Source organism: Mustela nigripes, chromosome 13, assembly GCF_022355385.1.
Source record: "Mustela nigripes isolate SB6536 chromosome 13, MUSNIG.SB6536, whole genome shotgun sequence".
Lineage (NCBI taxonomy): Eukaryota > Metazoa > Chordata > Mammalia > Carnivora > Mustelidae > Mustela > Mustela nigripes.
In genome coordinates, this window is record NC_081569.1 from 36,447,954 (window position 1) to 36,474,497 (window position 26,544).

The following is a 26,544-nucleotide window of genomic DNA, read 5'->3' on the forward strand; positions in this document are numbered from 1 at the left end:
CTGCGGCCCGGCGCAGACGGCAAAACACCTACCGCTCCGCTGGGGGCGGGGGGGGGGGCGTGGACCAGCGTGTGCGGGTTACGGGCGCGGGCGCGGGCGCGGGGGGCCGGGAGGGGGGCGCACGGGTGCGCAGGGCGGGCGCGGGCCAGCTCGACCCGGAACGCGCGCCGCCGGGGCCAAGGAGGGGACGGGCCGAGATGGTGGAGGAGAGAGCAGGAAAACGTGGGGGAGGTGCTGGCGAGAGAAAGAGAACTAGCGTGAGGAGGAGGAGGAGGAGGAGAAACCAAATATAATATTTGGCGTGGAAATGGGATTTGGGGTTTTTTCCCTGGCATCTTCAAATCAGGAAAAGTGCAATTAATCAACATTTCCCCCCCGCCCCTCGACAAGTGAGGACTGCTTTCTCCCTGGGTAAGTGAAGAGAATTGAAGCAGGTAAGAGGCTAAGCTGACTTTGCAGAAGCCCCCAAAGAAGAGCACCCTTTGGAATTAACCACCCTTTGGGTAATTCAGTCTTGAACGGAAATCGCAAGTCAGGAGCTGGGTTGAGTGCTTCTCAGTCGGGCATTCAAAGCCCTCCAAATCTGGCCCCACTTTAGTTATCCAATCATAGCTGCCTCCATCCCCCTGCAAGAACTCCCAGCTCCAATCAGTGAAGTCTCCATGCCATTCTCAACGCGCAGCAGATTCATTCTTCCTTCGTGCCTTTGCTCATGCTGTTCCCCTCACCTCCCCACCCCACCCCCTTTCCAGGAATGCCCTCCCTCCCTCCTCTATACCTCTCTCAAGCCAACCCAGGCTCTAAGGCACAGCTCAAGTCGCGGCTTGTCAGGGTCCCTGGCAGCCAAGGCCCCTGCCTGCCTCTGAGAGAAAGGCGTGCAGTTCTCGCAACATGGAGGCTCAGGCTCCGGCCAGAAGCACCTTCCTTTGAAGCCCGTTGAACCCTTGGACGCACTCTGCGCCCTTCTGCCCATTCATACTTAGGAGACAGTTGGGGCCAGTAAGAATAAGAGTCTGCTAGGAACAAGCAAGTCCCCTTTAAGAGCAGAAGAATTGGCTTTTCTAGGTGGGGCTGATCAGGGAGGCCTAAACTGCTAGGCCATAGAAGACAACAGCCAAGGCCAGATCTGGCACCAGATGGAACAGCTGCTCAACTCACACTGACCTTTCTCTGGGCCTGTGGGTGTTTTGAGCTCCTCGGCTTTGACTTTTCTGACAGTTTCTATCAGGTTTCTACCTATCAGGTTCTCTGGCCACTTTCCTGCTGTGCTTGGACTTTGGGCCATGAGGCTCTGCCACCTTTTAGAATCCTGGGTGGGGAATCTGATTGGCTTGGGCTTCCTGGCTTTGCAGTGCTCTGTGCACTGCCTTGCCCTAGAACTCTCTTGCTTTTGCACCAGGGTGCACTCAGGCCTGGCTCCCAGATTCACCCTGAATACTCACAGTTGCAGATGGCTGGGTGTGAAGAAATGGGAGGGAGGAAGGGCACCTGGGTACAAAACACAGCTCCTCCATGAGGATTTCAGGCATCCTGATACCCTTTGCACTACTGCTTAATGCAAATTACCCAAGGTTATTATTAACCTAGCCACTTTGGGAAAATACAGGTTGTTTATGACTTCATTTTGCACATTTACCTTTGTGTCCTATCTAAAGAATATTTTTCTGTACCAGATTGATAGACATGGTGTGTACTAGACAGGAACTTTGAAGAAGAATAAAAATAGCTAATGTTCGTTGAGCACATTCAGCATGCCAGATCTAGCACTCTCTATACATTATCATAGTTATTCCTTCCCAAACTATATATACTGTAGGTGCTATTATTCACCTATTATGCAGATGAAACAGAAGCTTAGAGAGGTTAAATAGCATTCTTAAATTTATCCAATAATGAGGGAGCCAGGAGTTTGATCCTGGAAGTCTAATTCCGCAATCTGCAACCCTTGCTGGAAATGATGTAATACTGAAAAATCTTGAATGTATATGTGAACTCTATGTCAATGAGGAAGATGGAGGAAGAAAAAAAAAAGCATTCAGGAAAGTTGCCAAGTCCCCCAGATTCTCATTTTTTACTCAGTCAGGAGAGAACGATGGCTTCACCTTGCCACACCCTGGGAGGGGGAGATCTTAGGAGTGGGAGATTTCATTCAAGAAAGATAATGTCTCTGAGGCCTGCCAAAGGTCCTAGGAAAAGGAAGCTGAGAAACAAGACTTTCTTTTAAAGTATGCTGCTGGGTGTCACACAGGCAGGCTTCCCGGAGTACAACTTTTTTATCTGTTCCATGAAAGAGCCATGTTACCCCAGTTGCCACTAGAGGGGTCAGCAGAGCTGCAACCCTGAGCTGCCCTGCGGTGCTGTTGAGAGGGCGTCGTTGAGCCTTTGGGGCCTTCAGGGACCAATAGGAAGTTAGAGGAGACATCTGGGACTCTTGGGTTCAACCAGCAGTGAAAGGGGTGGTGGAGAGTATCAGACTGAAGAGACCTGATTGTCAGAATGAGACATCTTTGCAGGGATCAGCCCCACTTGTCCCTCAACATCTGGGAGTAGAGTGTGTTTTATTGCTGTCTTCAGAGAGGACTATAAACAAAATAAGCTTAGGTTTAGAAACCTAAAAGAAACCTCATAAAATTACCCAAAGTCTTGAGTAGGGACTCACACCAAATCCAGGCACCCTGAGTAAAGGTAGCAGTTGTAGCCATGTGCTTCTGAAATTGTGTGAATTCCCCTGTGGTCATGAAACCCTGTGCTAAGGTCCTGAAGCACCCAGAAACAATGTGGCTCATTTTCTTAGACCTTCAGTTTGACTCAGAAGTAATGGAAAACATTAGAGTAAGCACGGATTTTTAAGATAACACTAGATTTTGAGCTTCTGTTTCCCAACCCTGAGGAGTTTAAGTCTATTCTCCTTGTGAAAGTGTACTCCAGTGGAAAATTTTGAGAAACATTGTTGTAGTAGGATAGAAAGACTCTGGTTGTTGAGTCAAGAGACCTGGGAATTCAAACCTTCTGTGTCCGTCTCTATAAAAATGAAAATAGTGACCTACTTCACAGGGTTGTTATGAGGAACAGCATGTAAATTGATATATAAACCATGGAAGTGCTGTACACAAAGAAAGAGAGACAATCCACAAGGTGGACTGTTAGCACCTCAAAGGTAGTGGCTGTGTTTTATTTATCCTGGTAGTCCTGGGATACAATACTTAACTCCTAGGTATTGAGTAAATATTTGTTGAATGCAGGAGGTACTTAGCCTTGATTTTCTTAACCCAATGCATTATACCATCATGTTCTTCTATATCTGTAAACCTTGTCTCTTTTTGTAAACTTTTCATACTGTCCAGACTATAGCATATACATTTATCATATATTTGTCATGCCTGATACGTAATAGGATTGGCCCCCCAAATGTAAATACATACATACATACATTCATGTGTAAGAACCTGGTCCCAACTTGAAATAGTTTACATTCTTTGGAGCAGAGAGACATAATAACATATATTGATTGTGCAAGGTGATGAGTTCTACAATAGAATCATGTCTACTAATGTGACGGAGACATAGTGGAGGGAGGTATTGGACTTGTTTAGGGTAAAACAGCTGTTTAGAGAAGGCCTCCTGGCTAGCATTTGAATTGAGTCTCACTGGATGAAGAGAAGTTCAGTAGGAGAGCACTGAGGGAGGAGGATTTTAGCATAAGCACTGGTATGAAGCCATGACAGAGCACATGGGATGAGTGAATAATGCATAGCCCGGTGTTAGCTCGGTGCTCAGATCCTTGATGAAGTGTATAGGGGAGGGAAAGGAAGGAGAGGGGGACACAAGCCCATTTTACAAGACGTTACTCTGTGTGATTAGTTATGATTGTTCGGACAAAAGATGAGGCCTAAAATGGGTTTCATCAATAGTAAAACATCGTTAAGTGCCTAAGGTATACATTTCATTTCCGCAAATATGGTGGTTTACAAATACGGAAAAGATAACTTTGGACCCTATTCTGTTTTCCTTCCCTTAAAAATGAAAAGTATCTACTCATCCTCTTTTCCCTTCATTCCCTCCTCTGCCTCTTCCATTGCAAACTTTTCCTCCTAGGAGTTGAAAGTAGAGTGTGTAATCACCCACATGTTATTATTTATGGGGATAAGGAAGGAAGGCTTTCTACCTCCAAAAACTTTGTATCAGAAAGTGATGGATCACCTATTTGGGCTAGGCTGCTGTCTTTCAAAATGCATACAGTCTTAGAGAAGCTGATGTATTCAGTTCCAGTGCTGTAATGTTATTGAGTTTTCAGTCTTAATAGGATTAGAAGAAGCGAGGTGGTGGTAGGGGAAAGAGGACAAGAAAAAAAGCAAGATTATAGAAGAGGTAAGTTGGAGGGTTCAAAACCAAGTACACATTGGCAAATTTGAATAAGTTTTCTCCATGCCATACTTACTAATGTATGATGTGAAAATTGGAATTCTCTTGTTAGAGCACAAATTTTCCTTTATATCATTAAAACAATGGTTTGTTAAGGCAAAGTAGCTAACTATTCAAATACCAGGCAAGGCAGTAGGATGTTAACACTGTCATTATCTGGCTCTGTGACCCTATCTACAGGAGCCATTCTTTCAGGTTATTTCTAAGGATTAATGGGATAAAAGCTCTCAAAGTGTACTTGCATCTTCAAGTGAAAGGTACTATGAAAATGAATGCCAGGTACCGTTTGGATTTCACTTAGAAATTCTCCACTGTTGTTACCATATACATGTTTATGTTGTGAACCTGCAATTCTCTTTATATTAAAAAAGGTTCAAGTTAATATCATCTGGCTGAATGTTAAAGGAAGTGTTTGCTTTTACTTGGGGCTAGAAAGGTCCCAAGTAGAAATTTGAGATCTTGAAAATTCAGCCTACCAGCAGCTGTGAACAAAAGGGAGTAAAGAAAAAGCATATTTAACAAATCCTAAAAGTGACAATGAGAAGACACTAAAGCCAGCCCTACAATGAGAAGGTCAACACCAGTGCTGTCTGGACTGGTGGAGCCTAATCAGTGATCCACAAACTCTCTCATTCCTCAATTCATTTAAGTACTTTTATTATTATTATAACGGGACATCAGAAAGATTTAAAAATAAATGGTAAATAAAATATTGTTTGAATCTTCAAGAAGTTCATCATTTAAGACTAGAACTCTCAATGCACACATATTTTTTAAAGTGCAGTAAACATATATGGGACCATAAATAAATAAATAAATAAATAAATAAATAAAGGTGTGTAACAGGATAACTGATTGGACTATTAATTTGGTTTATGTTCTTATATTTTCCCCTTTCCTCCATTCCAAACAGGCTTCAGGAAAGTGTTGTGTTCCTCTGTGATAGGAACAATTCACATTGAAAATGAAGCCTCCTGGGCCACAAGACCTTAGAATGAAGTGTCAGTGTTATCCCCGGAATTGTGCCTTCCAGTCTGCTTTCCAGGTTCCTTGCTCCTTGAGGAGATTTTGTTGGAGGGTTAAAGAAGTGGAGCATCTGGGAAGCAAGGGAAAGAAAGAGGGAGGGAGGGGTTATGGGTGGATGGAATTGTAGAGAAAGAAAAAATTTCCCCAAACTCCCAAAGATGTCAAAAATCAGGGCTCCAGTAATAGAAATACCAGTTTTGCTTTCTAGAATACCCCAAGAGATATCCAAACCTCAGATGGTTGCACAATGACCCTAGTGTGGCTGAATCCCCCTGCCACTTTTGTTTTATGAGCAGAGCTGTTACTTGGCTTCTAGGGGCTGTATATCCCTGAACAATGAGTATGTCAAAGTCTGTCTTCCCCCATATTTTACGCTTAACGTAAGTCTTTCAGGTTCTAGTGTACGCCTAAGGAGGAAAAGAGGATAGCCCACCAATAACTAAGATTGGGTTTCCTTCTACTCCAACAGAATTGAAGCTGGTTCAGTTATGTCTGAGGTGAATTTAATTTGATTGAATCAAAATAAAGAATTGTGATATTTCTTGCACACCCAGATTTATACTTGCAAATTTATACCCACTAGTGGTGGATACTAAATACAAAACAGTGTTAGGTAAGATCTGTAAGGTTAAGAATTGCAGTGACTAGCCCAGCTAATAACTACTGAGGGAGTTTAGAGAAAGAGAAGAGCAAAAGGAGCTAAAGTACAAGACAGTTTCATGGAAGGCTTGGATAGAGCTGGAGTGTAAAGAGAGGGACAGAGTTTATAAGGTGGGAGAAGGAGTGGAGACAAGTCAGAAGGGAAAAGCAGTGTGAAGAGAAATAGGAAAATGAACATGAATAGGGAAAGACAGGAGACTAACCTAATTGGAGATAACAGCTGGTAAACATTATATGGGGTACCAAATTCCAAGTCTGCTTCCATACTGGCAAGGCAGGGTTCTGTCAGGTTCATCTCCTACAATCAGTAGGGGATACGTGTGTGTGTGTGTGTGTGTGTGTGTGTGTGTGTATACATCTGTATATATAGATGCACATACACATGTATGCATAATAACTTCTATAATATCGATTACAACTGCATATCTGTTATGACTGCTTATGAAAACATTTATTATAATTATTTTATTATAATATATAATTTAAAAGATTTGGCTTACCTAATAGTGGCAGTTAAGTGCAAAATTTGTAAGGTAGGCCAACAGGCCAGAAGCTCTTGGATAGGAACGAACACTGGAATCCATAGTTGGGATTTCTTCTTCCTCGGGACAACCTCAGTTTTGGTCGTAAGGCCTTCTACCCGTTTGGATGGAGCCCACTCAGATTATTAATGATAATCTTCTTTACTTAAAGTCAATTGATTGTAGATGTAAACCACAGCCACAGAATACCTTCATAGCAACACTTAGATTAACTGACATGAGCCTAGCCAGTCAGAGCATAAAACTAACCAACATACTCACTGTGGTCTTTATGTCATGTACTGTGTCAAGTTTTATTGAGGAAAAATTGAGATACATCACTGTGTCAGTTTAAGGTATACAGCATGGTTTGATTTGCACCTATTATGAAGTGATTACCACAGTCGGTGAGCTAATATCATTCTCTCATATAGATACAATAATAAGAAAAAAAGAAGAAAAGGAAAAAGGAAAAAAAATGTTCTGCTTATGATGAGAACTCATAGCATTCGCTCTCTTAACTTTCCTTATATAGCAGGATTAGCTGTAGTCATCCTTTTGTACATTACATCGCTAGTACTTACTTATCTCATAACCGGAAGTTTATGCCTTTTGACCACCTTCCCCCAGTTTCCCCTCCCTCGTCCCCTGTCTCTGGTAACAAGTCTGATCTCTTTTTCTATGACTTGTTTTTTAGATTCCACCTGTAAGTGAAAAAAAAAAATAGAAGATTTATTTTTCTCTTTCTGATTTCTTTTTCTTTTCTTTTTTTAAGATTTTATTTATTTGTCAGAGAGAGCAGAAGCATGGAGAGCTACAGGCAGAACATGCAAAACAGGCAGAGGGAAAAGCAGGCTCCCTGCTGAGCAAGGAGCCCTATGTGAAACTCAGTCCTAGGACCCCTGGATCATGATCTGAGCGGAAGGCAGATGCTTAACCAACTGAGTCACCCAGCCGTCCCTGACTTGTTTCAAATAGGATAATGCCTTCAAGGTCATCCATATGTTGCAAATGGTAAGATTTCCTTGTTTTCTTTTAATGATTGAATATTATATATTTCATTTTATATATCTTCCATGTATAATATAATATCATATATTCCTATTGAATATTTCATTTTATATATATTCCATGTATAACATAATATTATATATTCCAATTGAATATATACATTACATATATATTTATCACAACTTCTTTATTCATTCCAGTCATTGGACAATTAGGATGTTTCCATGTCTTGGCTATTATAAATAATGTTGCTATGGACATGGAGGTGCAAATAGCTTTCAAATTATTATTTTTATTTCCTTTGGGGGGTATATTCCCAGAAGTAGAATTCTGGATCATAGGGTAGTTACATGTTATAATTTTTGAGAGTCCTGTATACTGTTTTTAATTGTGGCTGTACCAATTCACAGTCCTACCACCAGTGCGCAAGAGTTCCCTTCTCTCCACATTCATGCCAGCATTTGTTATCATTTGTCTTTTTGGTGATGGCCATTCTAACAGGCATGAGGTGATATCTTATTGTGGTTTTTTAAATTAACATATAATGTTTATTTGCTTCAGGGATACAGGTCTGTGATTCATCAGTCTTAGACACTTCACAGTACTCACCATAGTACATCCCCTCCCCAATGTCCGTCACCCAGCCACCCTATCCCTCCCCATACCCCAGCAACCCTCAGTTTGTTTCCTGAGATTAAGTGGTTTTAATTTACATTTCCCTAATGATTAGTGATGTTGAACATCATTTTATATATCTGTTATTCTTTCACACATCTTTTGGGAGAAATGTCTGTTCCAGTCCTCTACCCATTTTTTAACTGATTTTGTTTGTTTGTTTGCTATTGAGTTGTGGGTGTTTTTTATATTTTGGATATTAAACTCTTATCAGATACAAAGTTAGCAAATATTTTTTCCCGTTCTGTAGGTTGTCATTTCACTTTATTGATTTTTGTTTGTTTGTTTTTGTTTGTTTGGGTTTGTTTTTTTGTTTTTTTTTAGATTTTATTTATTTATTTGACAGAGAAATCACAAGTAGGCAGAGAGGCAGGTGGGGTGGGGGGCAGGCTCTCCGCCAAGCAGAGAGCCCGTGCAGGGTTTGATCCCAGGACCCTGAGATCATGACCTGAGCCAAAGGCAGAGGCTTAATCCACTGAGGCACCCAAGTGTCTCTGTTTGGGTTTTTTTGATGCCCAGAAGCCTTTTAGTTTGATGTACTGTCACTTGCTTATTTTTTATCTTGTTGCTTGCGCTTTAAGTGTCATATCCAAAAATCATTACAAAGGTCCATTGTCAAGGATTTATTTCTGTGTTTTTCTTTATTTCTGTGTTTTCTTCCAGGAGTTCCATAGTTTCTGGTCTTAACATTTAAGTCCTTAATACATTTTGAGTTAATTTTTTTGAGTGGTTTAAGATACGGGCCCAGTTTCATTCTTTTACATGTGTATATCTAATTATCCCGATAGCATTTATTGCGAAGACTGTCTTCTCCATTAAGTATTCTTGGCTCTCTTGTCAACTATTAGTTGACTAAAATGCTTGTGTTTATTACTGGGTTCTTGATTCTGTTCCATTGATCTATATATCTGTTTTTATGCTGGCATCATACAGTTTTGTATCAGACTTTTACGATTATACCTTTATAAAATAGCTTGAAGTCAGAGAGTGTGATGTCAGGGATGACTGGGTGGCTCAGTTGGTTAAGTGTCTAACTTTGGCTCAAGTCATGATCCCAGAGTCCTGGGATCGAGTCCCACATTGGGCTCCCTGCTTAGTAGGGAGCTTGCTGTTCCCTCTGCTTATGTTCTCTCTCTCTAATGAATGAAGAAATAAATAAATGTGATGTTTCCTGTTTTGTTCTTCTTTCTCACGATTTATTAGACATTTAGAATCTTCTGTGATTCCATACAAGTTTTAGAAGTATTTTTCCCACTTCTGTCAAAAATGCCATTGGAATTTTAATAGGGATTGCATTCAACCCATAGATGGTTTTTGGTAATAATGATATTTACCAGTATTACTTATTCTAGTCTTTGAACATGGGATACCTTTCCATTTAGTGTCGTCTTTGATTGCTTTCATCAATGCTTTGTAGTTTTTGAGTAGAGATCTTTTACCTCCTTAGTTAAATTTATTTCTAAGTATTTTATTATTTTTGATGCTATTGTAAATGGGAATGTTACTGATTTTTGTTTTGTTTTTAAAGATTTATTTATTTATTTGAGAGAGAGAGGGAGAGGGAGCAGGATAGAGGGAGAGAAAGAATCTCAAGCAGACTCCCTGCTGAGCAAGAGCACAGTGCACTGCTCATCTCAAGACTCTGAGATCATGACCTGAGCCAAAATCAAGAGTCAGACACTCAACAGACTGAGACACCCAGGTGCCTCATTACTGATTTTTGACTGTTAATCTTGTGTCCTGTAACTTTACTGAAATCATTGTTTAGATCTAACAGTTTTTAGGTTGAGTCTTTAGGATTTTATCTGTAAGAATCATGTCATCTGCAAATAGAGATAATTTTACTTCTTCCTTTCCAGTTCTGGTACCTTTTATTTCTATTTCATGCCTCATAGCTCTATCTAGGACATCTAATACTATGGTGAATATGAATGGAGAGAGTGGGCACCCTGATTGTTCCTGATTTTAGAGGAAAATTTTTCATTTCACCACTGAGTATGGTGTTAGCTCTGGGCCTGTCATATATATGACCTTCATTATGTTGAGATATGTTTGTCCTGTGCCTCAATTTTTACCATGAACTAATGTTGAATTTGTCAGATGCTTTTTTGGTATCTATTGACATGATCATATGATTCATCCCATTAATACGATGTCTCGCATTGGTTGATTGGTATATGTTGAACCGTCTTTGCCTCTCAGTGATAAATCTCTTTTGATCATGGTGAATGGTCCTTTTACTGTGTTGCTGAATTCAGTTTGCTAGTATTTTACTGAGAATTTTTGTGTCTATATTCATAGGAGATTTTAGCCTATAGTTTTCTAGTAGTGTCCTCTTCTGCTTTGGGTATCAGAATAATGCTAGCCTTGTAAAATGAGTTTGGGAGTATTCCCTCCCTTTTGACTTTTTGGAAGAGTTTGAGAAGGATTGGTGTTAATTCTTTAAATATTTGGTAAAGTTCACCAGTGAAGCCATCTGGTCCTGGGCTTTTCCTCACTGGAAAGTTTTGGACTACTGATTCAATCTCCTTACTCAAATGTTCTGTATACATTTTCTATTTCTTCCTGATTCAGTCTGAGTAAGTTAAGAATGTTTCCATATCTTCTGGGCTATCTGGTTTGTTGGCATATAGTAGTACGTAATAGCCTCTTAGGAGTCTTTGAATTCCTATGATGTCAGTTGTAATGTTTCCTTTTTCATTTATAATTTTGTTGATTTGGGTCCTTTCTCTTTTTTCCTTAGTTAGTTTATCTGAGGTTTTGTCGGTTTTGTTTATCTTTTCAAAGAACCAAGTCTTAGTTTGCTTTAATCTTTTGTATTATTTTTCTTTTCTCCATTTTATTTATTTCTGCTCAAATATTAACTAGTTCCTTTCTTCTGCTAACCTTGGGCTCAGTTTGTTCTTCTTTTTCTAGTTCCTTGAGGTATAGATTTAGGTTGGTATCTTTCTTGCTTGTTAATATAGACATTTATTGCTATGAACTTCTCTTATAGAACTGCTTTTGCTGCATCCCACAGGTTCTGGTGTGTTGTGTTTCCATTTTTGCTTGTTTCAAGAAAATTTTTATTTTTATTTATTTATTTTTAAAGATTTTATTTTTAAGTGATACCTGTAACCAAGGTGAAGCTGGAACTCACAATCCAAAATCAAGAGTCCTATGCTCTACCACTGAGCCAGCCAGGTGCCCTGCACTCTCTGATTTTTTAGGTGGGTTCACAGAAATTTTTTAATTTTCCCTTTAATTTCTTTTTTGATTCATTGCTTCTTCAGAAGAGTGATGTTTAATTTCCATATATTTATGAATTTTCCAGCTTTTCTTTTGTGATTGACTTCTAATTCTACGCTATTGTAGTCAGAGAAGATACTTGGAGGGTTTTAACCTTGTTGAATTTGCTAAAATTTGTTTTGTGACCTAACATATGGTCCATTCTAGAATATGTTGCTGTGTGCTTGAGAAGCATGCATATTCTGCTGTTGTTGGACAGAATGTTCTGTATATATTTAGGTAATTTGGTCCATATTATTGTACAAATATGCTATTTTCTTATTTATTCTTTGTCTGGATGACCTATCCATTGTTGAGAGTGGGGTGTTAAAGACCCCAACTATTATTGTAATACCATTTTACTTCCCTTTTTTTTTTTTTTAAAGATTTTATTTATCTATTTGACAGAGAGAGAGAGATCACAAGTAGGCAGAGAGGCAGACAGAGCGGGGGGTGGGGGGGTGGGAGGGTGGGGGCGCAGGCTCCCTGCTGAGCAGAGAGCTTGATGCGGGGCTGGATCCCATGACCCTGAGATCATGGCCTGAGCCAAAGGCAGAGGCTTTAACCCACTGAGCCACCCAGGTGACCCTTCCTTTTTTTTTTTTTTAGCTTGGTTAGTTTTTGCTTTATGTATTTAGGTCCTCCAATGTTAGGCACATAAATATTTATAACTGTCATAACTTCTGGATGTATTGACCTTCTTTGTCTTACTATTTTAGTTTAAGCTCTATTTTGTCTGATACAAGCATAGCTCCCCCTGCTTTTTTTATTACCATTTGCTTGAAAAGTCTTCTTCTATCCCATCTTTCTGTCTGTCTGTAAGGCTGTGGTGAGTCTCAGAGGCCAAATAATTTTGGATCTTGTTTTCTTAATCCATCAGTCATTCTCTGTATTTTAATTGTAGAATTAATTCATTTATGTTTAAAGTAATTGTTGGTAGGTAAGGACTTCCTATTGCCATTTTGATGTTTTCTGGTTGTTTTGTAGATGTATTGTTCTTTGTTTCCTATCCTGCTGTCTTTTTTATTTGTTTTGATGTTTTTTGGTATTAGTATGCTTTGACTTCTTTATTGTTTTTTTATAAAAACTTATGCAAGACCATAGTCTTGCATTAAATATCTTAAACTTATAACATTCTATCTTAAGCAAATAACAACTTTGATTGAATTTGTAAACTTTATACTTTTACTTCTGCTCTTCCTCATATTTTCAGTTATTGCTGTTATAGTTTATATGTTTTTTAGATTGTATAGCTAAGAACAGATTATTATAGCTATGGTTATATTTACTAAAATATAATACTTTTAATCAATAGAATTATAAGTGAATTATATACCATTATTACTATATTGCAGAATCTAAGTATGATTTACCATTATTAGTGAGATTTACATTAACTTTTTATGTTTTTATGATGTTAGTGTGTGTTCATTTGCCCCCACTCAAAGAACTCCCATTTAACACTTCTTGTAAGGCAAGTCTGGTGACCATGAACTCCCTCAATTTTCATTTGTTTGAGAAAGTCTTTATCCTTCCTCTGTTTCTGAAGGTCAGCTTTGCCAGGTATAGAATCCTGGTTGGCACGGGTGTTTTTTTCAATATTTTGAATATGTTATCCTGGTCTCTTCTGGCCTGGAAAATTTCTGTTGAAAAATCCACTCAAAGACTTATGGAACCCTCTTCTTTTTTTTTTTTTTTTTAAGATTTTATTTATTTATTTGACAGACAGAGATCACAAGTAGGCAGAGAGACAGGCAAAGAGAGGTGGAGGAAGCAGGCTCCCCTCTGAGTAGGGAGCCAGATGCGGGGCTTGATCGCAGGACCCTGAGATCACAACCTGAGCTGAAGGAAGAGGCTTAACCCACTGAGTCACCCAGGCACCCCTCAGTTATTGTATTTTTTTAACTCTAGGATTTCTCTTTATTTTTTTGATGATGGTTGCTGTTTCCTTGTCAAACTTCTTATTTTGTTCATGCATTGTTTTCCTAATTTCATTTAATTGTCTCTGTTTTCTCATAGGTCACTAAACTTCCCTTAGAGAATTCTTCTGAATTTTTTGTGTGCCAGTTCATGGATCTCCATTTCTTTAGGGTCAGTTATTGGAGCTTTATTAATTTCCTTTGTTGGTGTCATATTTATCTGGCTTTTCATAATCCTTGATTCCTTATGTTGGCATCTGTGCATTTGCGTAATCTGACTCCTCTTCCAGACTTTACAGGTTTGCTGTGGCAGAGATAGTTCTTCACCAATCAGTTCAGTTTGGGTGTCTGGGTGTGTCTGCTGGTATTATCCTTTGGCAGGTGGGGTCTGCTATTATGGTCTATTCGAGGGCAAGGCAACTATTTGAAGTCTGAGGACAGGAATGAGGGGGTGCATCACTGGATGAGAACTGTTGGATAGGACTACTGGCTTGACTCCCTAACCAAGTAAGTCTATAGGATGAGCTCTGCATTTGCCTGGACTTTCTAATCAGGCTTACTAAATGGTCAGGACTGGGTGCTATATTCAGTAATGGATGGGACTATAAATGACCTTTCTTGCCTTGTCAGGACAGCAGGATAGAACCCAGGGCTTGTACAGCACATTGTTTGGGGACCCAAATCAGTGTTCACTGAATTCACCGGTTGGGTGAGGCCACTGCTTTTGCTCAACATTTAGGGAAGCCGTGGGTTGTGCTATCTGTTCTAGTGCTACTATGTATAGGGTTGTTCAATGGGCTATGCAGCATTCCATGTGCTCTGTTTGGGTTCCCTGTTCAGACAGGCCAAAGGTTATAGTCAGTGATGAGCAGGGCTATGAATTTGATTCCCTGCCTGGGCATAGCAGGAGAAGCAGCTCTAATGCCAGTAAAGGTCTTTGTTGTCTTAACTTAAGCCAACCTGCACCCCAAGTTCCCTGACTGAGCAGGGCCATTGTTTGTTATGTAAACTATCAGCTCTGCTCACCTGCCTCTCAGCACAAGTGCTATTGGGCCACACAGCTTCCAGGTGTTTTTGCCAGCCCTTCTGGTCAGAAGACACTCAGCAGAGCAGGTGATACTGTGATTCAGATCCTTGCTTGGTCTAGAGGGGGAGAGACTGCTCAATTTCCCAAAGTCTCTCCAGTTGGGAGGGGCTGGGAGCTCCCCTCAGCCTTGGCTGTGAATTGATCCCCCTATCTGTTCACAGCACCAGAATTCTCCATGCTGGGTATTGGGTTGCTCTGTGGATGATCAGTTGTGCTTACCTGCCCCTTAGTTTGAGTGCTGCTGGGCCACACGGTTCCAGTTGTTGCCAACCCCTCTGGTTAGATGGGGCTGGAAGGCATTCTCTATAGTGGGTGGAGTTGTGATTCACCAACTTGTTTGGGTGTGGGCAAATTGGGCTTAGCATTGAAAAAACTTCTTTTGAGGATCAGAATCAGGCAGATCTGCACCCTTCTGAGTTTCCTGGCAGAGTGTCCCTTCTACTTGTTTCTGTGGATGAGCAGAGTCACTGATTGAGATTACTTCTGGTCACTGGTCTGCCAAGATTTCTGTGCTGGTTGTCACCAGCTGTTCTCCCCTTCTCTATCACACATTCCCAGTGTTTATCCTCCGCAGATTGTCCTCTAGTCTCCATGAGGTGGGATCAGAGTAGGGGCTCCTGAAAAGTTACCCACAACCTATGTCATCATCTTCGTGACATCACTTCCCACCTCGTGTATTTGAGGGAAGAAAGAAGTCTTTTGATAATCTTCTTAAGCACCTCAGAAAAGACCATTTCCTGTCAGGTAGGTCAACTTGTCTCCTTTCCTTGGATGTACTTATTTTCTGTGTTATTTCTTGTAAATGCTTATTCCCAGAAACTTTCTATTTTCTTCCCCCCTTACTGTTACCTGAAGTTAGCCAAGGGACTATTATGGTTGATGTCAGTATGTTTTTTGCTTTTCCTTTTATAGTGGCTCACATGTATCTGTAGCATCATTCTCCTCAGTAAGCCGAGCTTTAGGTTGTCTACTATATCCTTGGCTACCTTCTATGTCTGCCTTGTAAATGGCTCTATTGTTGTAGACCAACATCTTTGTCACTTGTAACCCTGGGCCCCTGGTTGAAATAGGGCTCAGCTCCAACATGAAGGCAACTAATCCCCTGGCTAGACAGTGACCTATGAGTTAACCAACTATGAGAGCTTTGCCTAAGGAAGAGGTTAGTAATTATTAACAAACTGGTTCCTTTCTTGGAGAATACTAATATGATAGAGGGTAGGCAGTGGCAATAAAAGCAGTAGCTAAAAGACACACGTGAGAAGGCAGACCTCAAAAACCATTAGACCATAGCAACAAGCAGAGGCAATAAGTAAGCTGAAATTGTGAGTAGACAGGCTGAAAAGGCTTCCAGAAGATGTGATAGTTGCTTAGTAATAGTAGGAGCAATAGGCCTAGGGGTTGAGGGGAACAGAGTAGATTTCCTCATCGAGCTCCAGGGTAAGAAGGCACAAATGAGGAACAACAGATTATTGTCCTGGCCTTGGGACAGAATAACCACCCAGAAACCTAGGAACAGATATACAAGTGACCTTATAGAAACTTAAAGAGAGCTAGGGAACTAAAAGTTCTTTTAGGTTCCAGAATAGTTCTAGCAACTGATTTATCTTCTCAGACCCCCCAGGAAAAGGTCCCCATTGCTCTCTTACTTTGGTGTGAATCCCTCTTTCTCCAGAAGTGTTTTACACATACAGTATGGTCCTGATCATCTGAAGGGCTCAATCATATGTCAAAAATTGTATCCTCTTGGAAGTCTTGCCTTATCCATTCCTCAGCCCACCCCCAACCTGGTTGAGTTGGCTCTTTTCTCTGTGGTCCTATAGAAACTTGCATAGCCTTATGTCAGAGATATGATCACGTTATAAGTTAATTGTAGGTTTACTTGTGTCTGCCCTCCCCAACCCTGGCTCTCAGTACTAGGAACTATATGAGGGCAGGACATATGTTTTCATTCTTCCCTCTATCTTCAACATATAGGGACAACATAGTCCCTACCATAAAGTAGCCAAACAGTATATGTTTATTGAATTCAGTTATTGAGTTGGAGAGAGTTCCTTTTATTTAGGCCAATGAGAGAAAAAAGGAAGAATGGGCCAATAACAAAACTTACTGGCTGGGTGTCTGGGTGGCTCAGTTGGTTAAATCACTGCCTTCAGTTCAGGTCATGATCCCTAAGTTCGGAAATTGAGTCCTGCATCGGGCTGCCAGCTCTGCGGGGAGTCTGCTTCTCCCTCTAACCATCTCCCCCTCTCATGCTCTCTCTCACTCTCTCTCTCTAATTAATTAATTAATTAAAAAAAAAAAAAACACCTTACTGGCTTATCCAAAATAGTGCAAGAATTGAGAACTTAATTAACCCATACTGAAAATTTATGTCTCCATGACTCTACAAAAATTTCCAAACTGGCCAATTTTGTCTGTTCAGTCTGACTTCTAGACCTTCCATTCTTCAGTGTTTTTGCTTGTTTGTTTTGTTGTATGTATGTGTGTGTGTTGTTTTGTTTTGTTTTGTTAGAAAGGAAGAGAGAGAGGGGTGGGGAAGGAGAGAAAGGGAGAGAATATTTTTTTTAATTTAATTTTATTTTTTCAGTGTTCTAAGATTTGTTGTTATGCACCACACCCAGTGCTCCATGCAATACATGCATGGTGCAATACCCACCATCAGGCTCACCCAATTCCCCACTTCTCTCCCCTCCAAAACCCTGTTTGTTTCTCAGAGTCCACAGTCTCTCGTGGTTCGTCTCCCCCTCCAATTTCTCCCAACTTTCTTCTCCTCTCCTTCTCCCCATGTCCTCCTTGTTATTCCTTATGCTCCACAAGTAAGTGAAGCCATATGATAATTGACTCTCTGTGCTTGACTTATTTCACTCAGCATAATCTCCTCCAGTTCCGTCCATGTTGATAAAAAAGTTGGGTATTCATCCTTTCTGATGGAGACATAATACTCCATTGTATATATGGACCATATCTTCTTTATCCATTCGTCTATTGAAAGACATCTTGGCTCTTTCCACAGTTTGGCAACTGTGGCTATTGCTGCTATGAACTTTGGGGTACAGATGGCCCTTCTGCTCACTATATCTGTATCTTTGTGGTAAATACCCAGTAGCGCAATTGCAGGATCATAGGGTAGCTCTATTTTTACTTTCTTGAGGAATCTCCACACTGTTTTCCAAAGTGGCTGCACCAACTTGCATTCCCACCAACAGTGTAAGAGGGCTTATCTTTTTTCACAACCTCTCTAACAGTTGTTGTTTACTGTCTTATTAACTTAAACCATTCTAACTGGTGTAAGGTGGTATCTCAATGTGGTTTTGATTTGGATCTCCCTGATGGCTAATAATGATGAACATTTTTTCATGTGTCTGTTAGCCATTTGTATGTCTTCTTTGGAGAAGTCTGTTCATGTCTTCTGCCCATTTTTTGATGGAATTATCTGTTTTTTGAGTGTTGAGTTTGAGGAGTTCCTTATAGATCTTGGCTATCAGCCCTTTGTCTATAGTGTCATTTGCAAATATCTTCTCCCATTCCATGGGTTGCCTTTGTTTTGTTGACTGTTTCCTTTGCTGTTCAGAAGCTTTTGATACTGTTGAAATCCCAGAAGTTCACTTTCGCTTTTTTTTCCTTTGCCTTTGGAGACATATCTTGAAAGAAGTTGCTGTGGCTGATGTGGAAGAGGTTACTGCCTATGTTCTCCTCCAGGATTTTGATAGATTACTGCCTCACATTGAGGTCTTTTATCCATTTCGAGTTTATCTGTGTGTATGGTGTGAGAGAATGGTCAAGTTTCATTCTTCTATACATAGCTGTCCAATTTTCCCAGCACCATTTATTGAAGAGATTGTCTTTTTTCCACTGTATATTTTTTCCTGCTTTGTCGAAGATTATTTGACCATAGAGTTGTGGGTCCATATTTGGACTCTCTCTTTTCTACTTGTTTATGTGTCTGTTTTTGTGCCAGTACCATGCTGTCTTGGTGATCACAGCTTTGTAGTCGAGCTTGAAATGAGGCAACATGATGCCCTGGTTTTGTTTTTCTTTTCCAACATTTCCTTACCAATTTGGGGTACAGAGAGAGAAAATCTTAAGCAGACTCCATGCCCACATGGACCCTGACACAGGGCTCAATCTCACAACCCTGAGATCGTATCTTGAGCCAAAATCAAGAGTCGGACGCTTAACTGACTGAGCCACCCAGGCGCCCTCAGTTCTCCAGTTTTAAACTTTGGCCATCTCTGTACCTTTCAAGAAGAGTTATGTTCTTCTTTCAGCTTTTGTTTCTCATTTGCATTCAGAGCCATGCTCTTGGGTGAGCCAGGCTTGAGGCTTCTTCTCTGGAAGATCCTCTGGGTTTTAGAGCTTAGAATCTAGGATCCACGTCCCAGACCTACTGCTTGCCATTTTTGTAGTCACAGGTAAGTCGATTACCTTTCTGAGCCTCAGTTTCCTAACTGGTAAAAGTGGGGATAAGGACAATTCCCTTGTGCAGTTATGCTTGAGGGTGGGTTTGATGGGAAGTATTTGTGAAAATATGTAGCATAAGGCACACAATGAGCATACAGTAAGAGCCAAATAATATGAATTTCCCTTTTTTCCCTCTTCCTGGGGAGGATAAAGACAGACAAGGGGTGATGGGAGAGTGCAAGGACCCCAACAGTGATAGGAGCCCTGAAAACCAAATGTAACCTGGTGACCATGTACCACCACTTTAAAATCCGAGGAAGTACAGATTGTGGTTACCAAAAGCTATCCTGCCCCTGAGGCCCGCTGCTTCAGGAGATAACTTGATCAGAGCATGAAAAAATATTCACACCCCTCCAGGCTGAAATTGGGGCACAGCAAAGAGTGAGACAGGCACCATTCATTGCAAGGAAAAAATTTTTACCCACAACTAAGAAAAAAAATTAGGGAGGTTCATCAAATTCTATCTCCGAAAGCTCAGGGAGTGTACAGAGGTATCTGATAGCAAACTCTGGCAACTAACAACTCTGGGACTGGAAAAGGAGAAAGAATAGAAGCTGTTAATAATCAGCTGGGAAAACTCAAAGTAGTCATAGGAATTTCAAACATACTCATCCCTTTTAAGGTCCCTAAAGAAAGCCAAATGAAACCAGCTTCTCTTATTTTCAGGGACTTCAAAAACCAGAAAGGAGGGGGGAGTGCAGGGTCAGAGTCTATGCTTTCTAGCTACTCTAGGAAGAGTTCCCTTAAATCAGCATTAAAACTGTTACAGTTAATTTGTGATGTATTTGGAACAGGCTACTCAGCAGTCAAGGGATTGCATATGGCAGGATAGGGGTAAAGTTCCAAAACAGGATGAGCTTGATAGCCAAATTTTTCTGACTACAAATGTCACTGATTACTGCTGCTGCTTAATATGTTAAGATTGTTATTAGCTGGAAAAACAATGTCTAAATGACTACAGCGCTTCTGCAACCACTGCCGCTCTTCCTCATGAAAGAACACTCTTTAAGTAGATTCCCCAACCTATTTTTAAAGAGAAGTGACTTTGGACTAAATAGCCCTTTCCACTACAGTTGGTGAAAGTCATTTTATCATTTTTAATACCCTCAAATATATCATTGGAGTAAGGCTTCAGTTTCCTTTCTGCATCAAAGATACTCTTTCTGAATATCTTTTAAAATCTTTTGATATAAAAATGATTCGATCTTAAGTTACTGCTCAGAAATAAATTGTATTTAATGGTGTTTTGAAAGAGTTAATTAAAGAATCCCATATATGAAGATTAAAACAAGATGTGAGATTGAGGGAAACCTAATCTTTACCAAATCTTATGAAAAGACAGAAAAGATTGAGAGATGGGAGGGGGGAAGGGAGAGGGAAATAATTGGTAACAGGATGGGGGGCAAAAAGTGTCATCAGTGTATCAGAAATTTTTAGGAGATGGTGGTATCAGAACTTGGATGAATAAACTAGAGCAAGTGAACCTCGAATACTCAGAAGCTTAAGACAGCTAAGGAGATGGAAGCAATTTCAGGGAAGGTCCCAGCTCAGAGTGAGCAGATTCAGTGAATAGGGGGTGCTAAGGTAGTGACCAGAAGGATTGAGACCCTGCATGTGGAGCAGTTAGACTGCTGATCGCCTTCCATTTTCTTGCTTATAGTGGTCCACATATTAAAGCAGTGAGGCTGTAGGGTCATGGGAGCCAAAGAATAGCATAGGAGAATGGATCTCAGGAGGGAGAGAGAGACTCCTCACTCTGAAAATATTCTGCTCAGCAGTATGTCGTTCCCTTTTCCTATAACCACCAAAGTCAATCCACATTAAGCAGAAATAAAGGGCTAATAGGAATTCTTATTAACAAAGTACAAGAGTAATCTGCATTTGTAGAGGCACAAAACTCAGTGAATTCTGAAATAATACCTGAGGAAAGAGAGCTAATAAATAAAATAAAAAGATAAGTATAAATTTATTTTATAAATGTTATCTTAGAATTTTAAGAAAAATAAAATTATTATAAGTAAAATAGATAGTTACAATTATTACAAATATATGTTATCCTCAGAGAGACTGAGTGTGTTATTACATCCGCAAATATGAAACAAACCACAAACCACACTTAGAGTTTAAAAAGCAAGATTTTTGAAATAAAAAGCCTTAGCAGTTATGTATCACAGAATCTCCTTGAAAGTAGATTATAGGGGCACCTGGGTGGCTCAGTGGGTTAAAGCCTCTGCCTTCTGCTCAGGTCATGATCCCAGGGTCCTGAGATTGAGCCCCACACCGGGCTCTCTGCTCCATGGGGGGCCTGCTTCCTCCTCCCTCTCCGCCTGCCTCTCTGCCTACTTATGATCTCTGTCAAATAAATAAATATTTTTTTAAAAAGTAGACTATAGGATGAACTTTAACAAAATAAATAAGGAATCTAAGAAAGATGAATATGTTCAAGAAACGGTGAAGAGAAAAATTATTTAACTTGTAGTTATCTGAATATGGTGTATGTTTAGAAATCAGTAACATAAAATTAAAATCTAGATTAGATGTTCGCAAACTTTTCTGTAAAATACAAGAGAGTAAATATTCTCTGCTTGTGGTTCATTAAGTCTCTGTTACAACTACTCAACTCTACTGCTGTAGACTGAAAGCAGCCACAGATAATATGTAATTGAATGGTCCAATAAAACTTTATTTATAAAACAGGCAGCAAGACTGATTTGGCCTGCAGGCCAAACCCTATTCTAGGTGACAGCAATAGAAAGACATCAGAGACAAGGCATGATGAAGTGAGAAGAGGGAAGTTCTAAAAGCATGACAAAAAATACATTCACACATACAGCCAGATGGCAGGAAAAAAGTCAAGCCATCAGTAATCATTTGACAGTGGATACAATACATGACAGTGGATACAATACATTACAAATGGAATCAATTTCTTCAATAAAGACAGAGAATCTTAAGTTTGGTAAAGCAAGAGCACATCTAGCTCTAAGCTATTTAGAAGAACTGCATCTAAAAAGAAGGTTATAAATAAAAGCACATGCAGAGATATATCCTGCAAGCATTAAAAATAGATTAAGTGTGATAACAATGTCAGACAAAAAAAAATTAATGCAAAGGGAATTTAGCAAGTTAAAGAACATACATGTTGATAAAAGAAACAATTCCATAAGAAGCTTTATTAATAATGAACTTTAACAATCCTATCAATATAAAATCAAAAGTTATGCTTGTAACTTATAAAATAAAACCTGGTAGAAATACAAGTAGTATTTATGAACACAAATACAGAAATCCTAAGTATTAGCAAAGTGAACCCAGAAATGTGTTTTTTAAATGAATACATTTATATAGAAATGTAGAAAAATCATAAGTAGGATTTATCCAAGGTAGTCAAAGCTGATTCAAAATTCAGAATATATTAATACAAATCATTATACTCAAAGAAAAAAATGATATAATTATCTTAAGAGAAGCCAAAAAGCGTTCAATACAATTTGACATCTATTTTTTTTATTAGGAAGGAAATGATTTTAGCAAACCATATGTAGGAAAAACTTCTCAATTTTAATGAAAGATATCTGTATACACAAAGCATCATGTCTAATCATAAAAGATCAGAAGTTTTACACTAAGGTTTTTCAATACGGTTTTGAGAGTCCTAGCCAGTACTATGTGATAAGAAAAAGAACAGTTCAAAGTGACAAAGCAGGAGACGATATTTTCAACCTGTTTTTGAATACATTTTATGATATGTAATAAGCACCAAAGAATCAATAAAGAAAATATAAATATAAAATATAGAAAATCAATAAAATATTTTTTATTATCATACATTTATTTTATTTTTTTTATTATCATACATTTATTTTTAACATAGCACCCCAGTTTCACATCATGTACGTTTCCCAAAGTAGGAGACTTTTAACCTATGTTCTTCACAGACTTTCCAACAAATGTGAAAAAGAGGCAGTAAGGTTAGAGTCTACAAGTTACAATCCAAATACAGGTTACCCTATATTTATTTATGTTGAAGATCAATATACATAATGTTCCTAAGGCCTAGCAAATGAGTAAGACTCTGGCTAAGTAAACTATTAACCTAATAGAAACATGTATGAAAGATATAAATAATCACTTCAGTGGGAAGAAATAGAAATAATGAATAGAAATATAATTTTTAATTGAAATATAGTTGACACACAATGTTACATTAGATTCAGGTGTACAACATAGTGATTGAATATCTCTGTACTTGTGCTATGCTCACTGCAAGTGTAAACACCATCTGTCACAGTACAATGTTATTACCATACCATTGATTATATTCCCTATTGCTGTACCTTTCATCCCCATGCCTTACTCATTTCATAACTGAAGACCTGCATCTCTCCCTCCCCTTCACTCATTTTGTCCATCCCCTTTCCCCCTCCCTTCTGGCAACAGCAGTTTTTTCTCTGTATCTATGGTTCTGTTTTTGCTTTTTTTTGTTTTTTAGGTTTGACATGCAAGTAAGATCATCTGGTTTTAGTCTTTGTCTGACTTAAGATGTGTAATTTAAAGTAACAGTGAATTGCTTTTTTTTTTTCTTTTATATCCTTAGAACTGGCAGAATTTTAAAAGATTGATAATAATTTTAAAAAATGATAATATTTATATATACCTAAAACTAATATTATAATGTATATTAACTAACTAGAATTTAAATAAAAACTTTTAAAAGGTTGATAATATTTAATGTTTAAAAGATGTGGGGAATCAGGTATATTTTTATGTATACTTGGTCAGAATATAATTTGTAAGGCTTTCTGGAAAGCAGTTTGGTAAATTCTACCAATATTTTTTTTTATTATACAATTTTATTATACAATTTTCTTTTACTCAGCAATTTTGTTTTTACAGTTTTAGCCAAAGTAAGTCAATTGTTCATAGTGTACCATGAAATACTTACTTGTGTGCACAAAGAAAACTTAAGAATGTTTGATGCAGCATAGCTTTGAAGAGTGAAAAATAGGAATAATCTAAATTTCCACTAATTGGAAAACTACTGAATTTATTATGTTACCTTGATACTACGAACATTGTGTACCTTTAAAAAAAATTTAAGCTGATCTGCATTAGACTTAGAAAGAGCTTAAGATGTATTTTTAGGGTAAAATTAAAATTATAGAATTATTGTCACGCATTAATGTATATTTTTTAAATGTTGCCATATATTGGCATGTATTTATGCATATAAATGCATAGAAATTGACTTGGAAGTAAGCTCACTTGACTATTTTCTTTAGGGAAGACAGCAAGAATGGGAGAGCAAGACATGAAGGTAGGATTAATATTTTACTCTTATGTCTTTCAATGTTGTTTGAATCTTTCAGTGAAAATATATTCATGAAATTTCTATGATTTAAAAAAATTATTTTTGAGTTTTGACATACTGAAATTAAAGTGCACAAATTTTAAGTATATGGCCCAATGAATTTTTATATATGTATTACTCATGTAACCACTATCCCCAGAGTGCTCCATTGTGCCCCTCCATTGTGCCGACAACCATAGATTATTTTGTCTGTCTGAAATTCATAGAAATAGAATTTTGTGCCTGGGGTTTTTTGTTTGTTTGTTTAGTATTATCTGTTATACTTATCCACATTATCAGTTCTTTTTAACTGCTTGTAGTATTCTATTCTGCCACAATTTATTCACTCTACCTTAATAGGCATTTGAGTTATTTCTAGTCTTGGGCTATTAGGAGGAGAAATGTTATGATAGTCTTGTACATGCCTTTCGTGGGACATGTTCATGCATTTTCTCTCATATACCATGCATTTTCTCGGTTGGAACTGCTGGGTGATAAGAGAGGCTTTAGTAGACCCCAGTGATTCATAGTGATTGTAACAATTTATATTCTCATTGGTAATATATGAAAGTTCCAGGCCTAGTTGCTCCATATCCTGGCCACCACTTCATATTGTCAGTCTTTTTTAATTGTAGCCATGCTGAGTGTGAACTGATATTTTATTATGGCTTTATTTTTATTTGCATTTCCCTGATGACTGATCATAAAGTACATCTTTTCAGATTCTCATGTCCATGCTTAGTAGTCTCTGCAAAGTATCTTTTTAGGTTTATTACTCACTTTGAGCTATCTTCATTGAGTTATTTATCTTTTTCTTATCTATTTGTAGGTATTTAGATATTGTGGCTATGAGTGATTTGTTGGATACATATGCTGTATATATGATATGGTATATATGCATACGCAGATAGATATGCCTATATATCATGAATATCCTGTTTTAGGCTGTGTATTGCTGTTTGACTCAATGCTGTCTTTTCAGAAATAGAATTTAAGAACTTTATTAACCTTTTGTGGTTCATATTTTTGGGGGGAGTCTTATTTAAGAAATCACTGCCTACCCCAAGGTCATAAAATTCTTCTGTGTTATTTTCTAGAACAGGGGCAGCAAATGATGGCCCATGTGGTCTGCCCACAGGTTTTTGTAAATATATTTTTTATTGGAACACAGCCATTTCCATTCATTTATGTATTGTCTAAGGATTCTTTTGGGCTAGAACAAGAGAGTTGTAGAGTTGCAACAGAGACTCTGTCACCCATAGTCACCAAAAATATTGACTATTTGGCCATTTACAGAAAAAAATTACCAACTCCTCTTCTAAAAAATTACTGATTTCCTTATATATTAGGTCTACAATCCAGTTGAAATTAATTTTTGCAAATGATGTAAAATAGTGTTAAGGTCTGTTTGTTCCATATGAATCATGCAGCTTCACTTATTGAAAAAAAAAATCTTACTACCATAAACTTGGAGTTACGCCTTCGTTGTACATCAGCTTACTATTATATATATTGCCCTATTTCTGGACTCTCTTTTGTTCCACTGATCTGTTTTATCTGTCATTGCTGCAATATCAGCAATGACAATATTTAAGACATTCTGTCTTAAATATTGTCACTTTATGCCAAATCTAGATATCTGATAATGTAAATCCTCCAACAATTTCTTCAAGCTGATTCTTTGGCTATTATAGGCTGTTTGCATTTATGTATAAATTTTAGTATTCTCCTTAAAAATTTCCAAAGAAAAACCTGCTGAAATCTTGATTGATCCTGCACCGAATCAGTAAATTAATTTGAGGAGAATTAACATCTTTACAATATTGAGTCTCCAAATCCTTGAACATGGTATAGCTATCCATTTATTTAGGTCATCTTTAATTTTTCCTGGCAGTTTTACAGTTTTCAGTTTTGTGATCATGCATCCTTCATTGGATTCATTCTTAGATATTTGAGGTTTTTCAAAACTATTGTTAATGATACTGTTTCTAAAGTTTAATTTACTAATTATCTTTTTTTTTTTTAAAGATTTTATTTATTTATTTGACAGACAGATCACAAGTAGGCAGAGAGGCAGACAGAGAGAGAGAGGAGGAAGCAGGCTCCCCGCTGAGCAGAGAGCCCGATGCGGGGCTCGATCCCAAA

The 26,544-nt window shown here is 38.5% G+C and overlaps 1 long non-coding RNA gene across 1 annotated transcript in view; it reads left to right on the forward strand.

The window, feature by feature from the left end:
- Nucleotides 1-124: 124 nt before the first annotated feature.
- The window catches only part of LOC132029141 (uncharacterized), a 27,711-nt gene continuing 1,291 nt past the window's right edge, over nucleotides 125-26,544 (forward strand). Inside the window, exons 1-3 of the long non-coding RNA XR_009407724.1 lie at nucleotides 125-411; nucleotides 7,405-7,643; nucleotides 24,332-24,366. This is a non-coding gene — a long non-coding RNA (uncharacterized LOC132029141). The remainder of the gene's footprint in view (nucleotides 412-7,404; nucleotides 7,644-24,331; nucleotides 24,367-26,544) is intronic.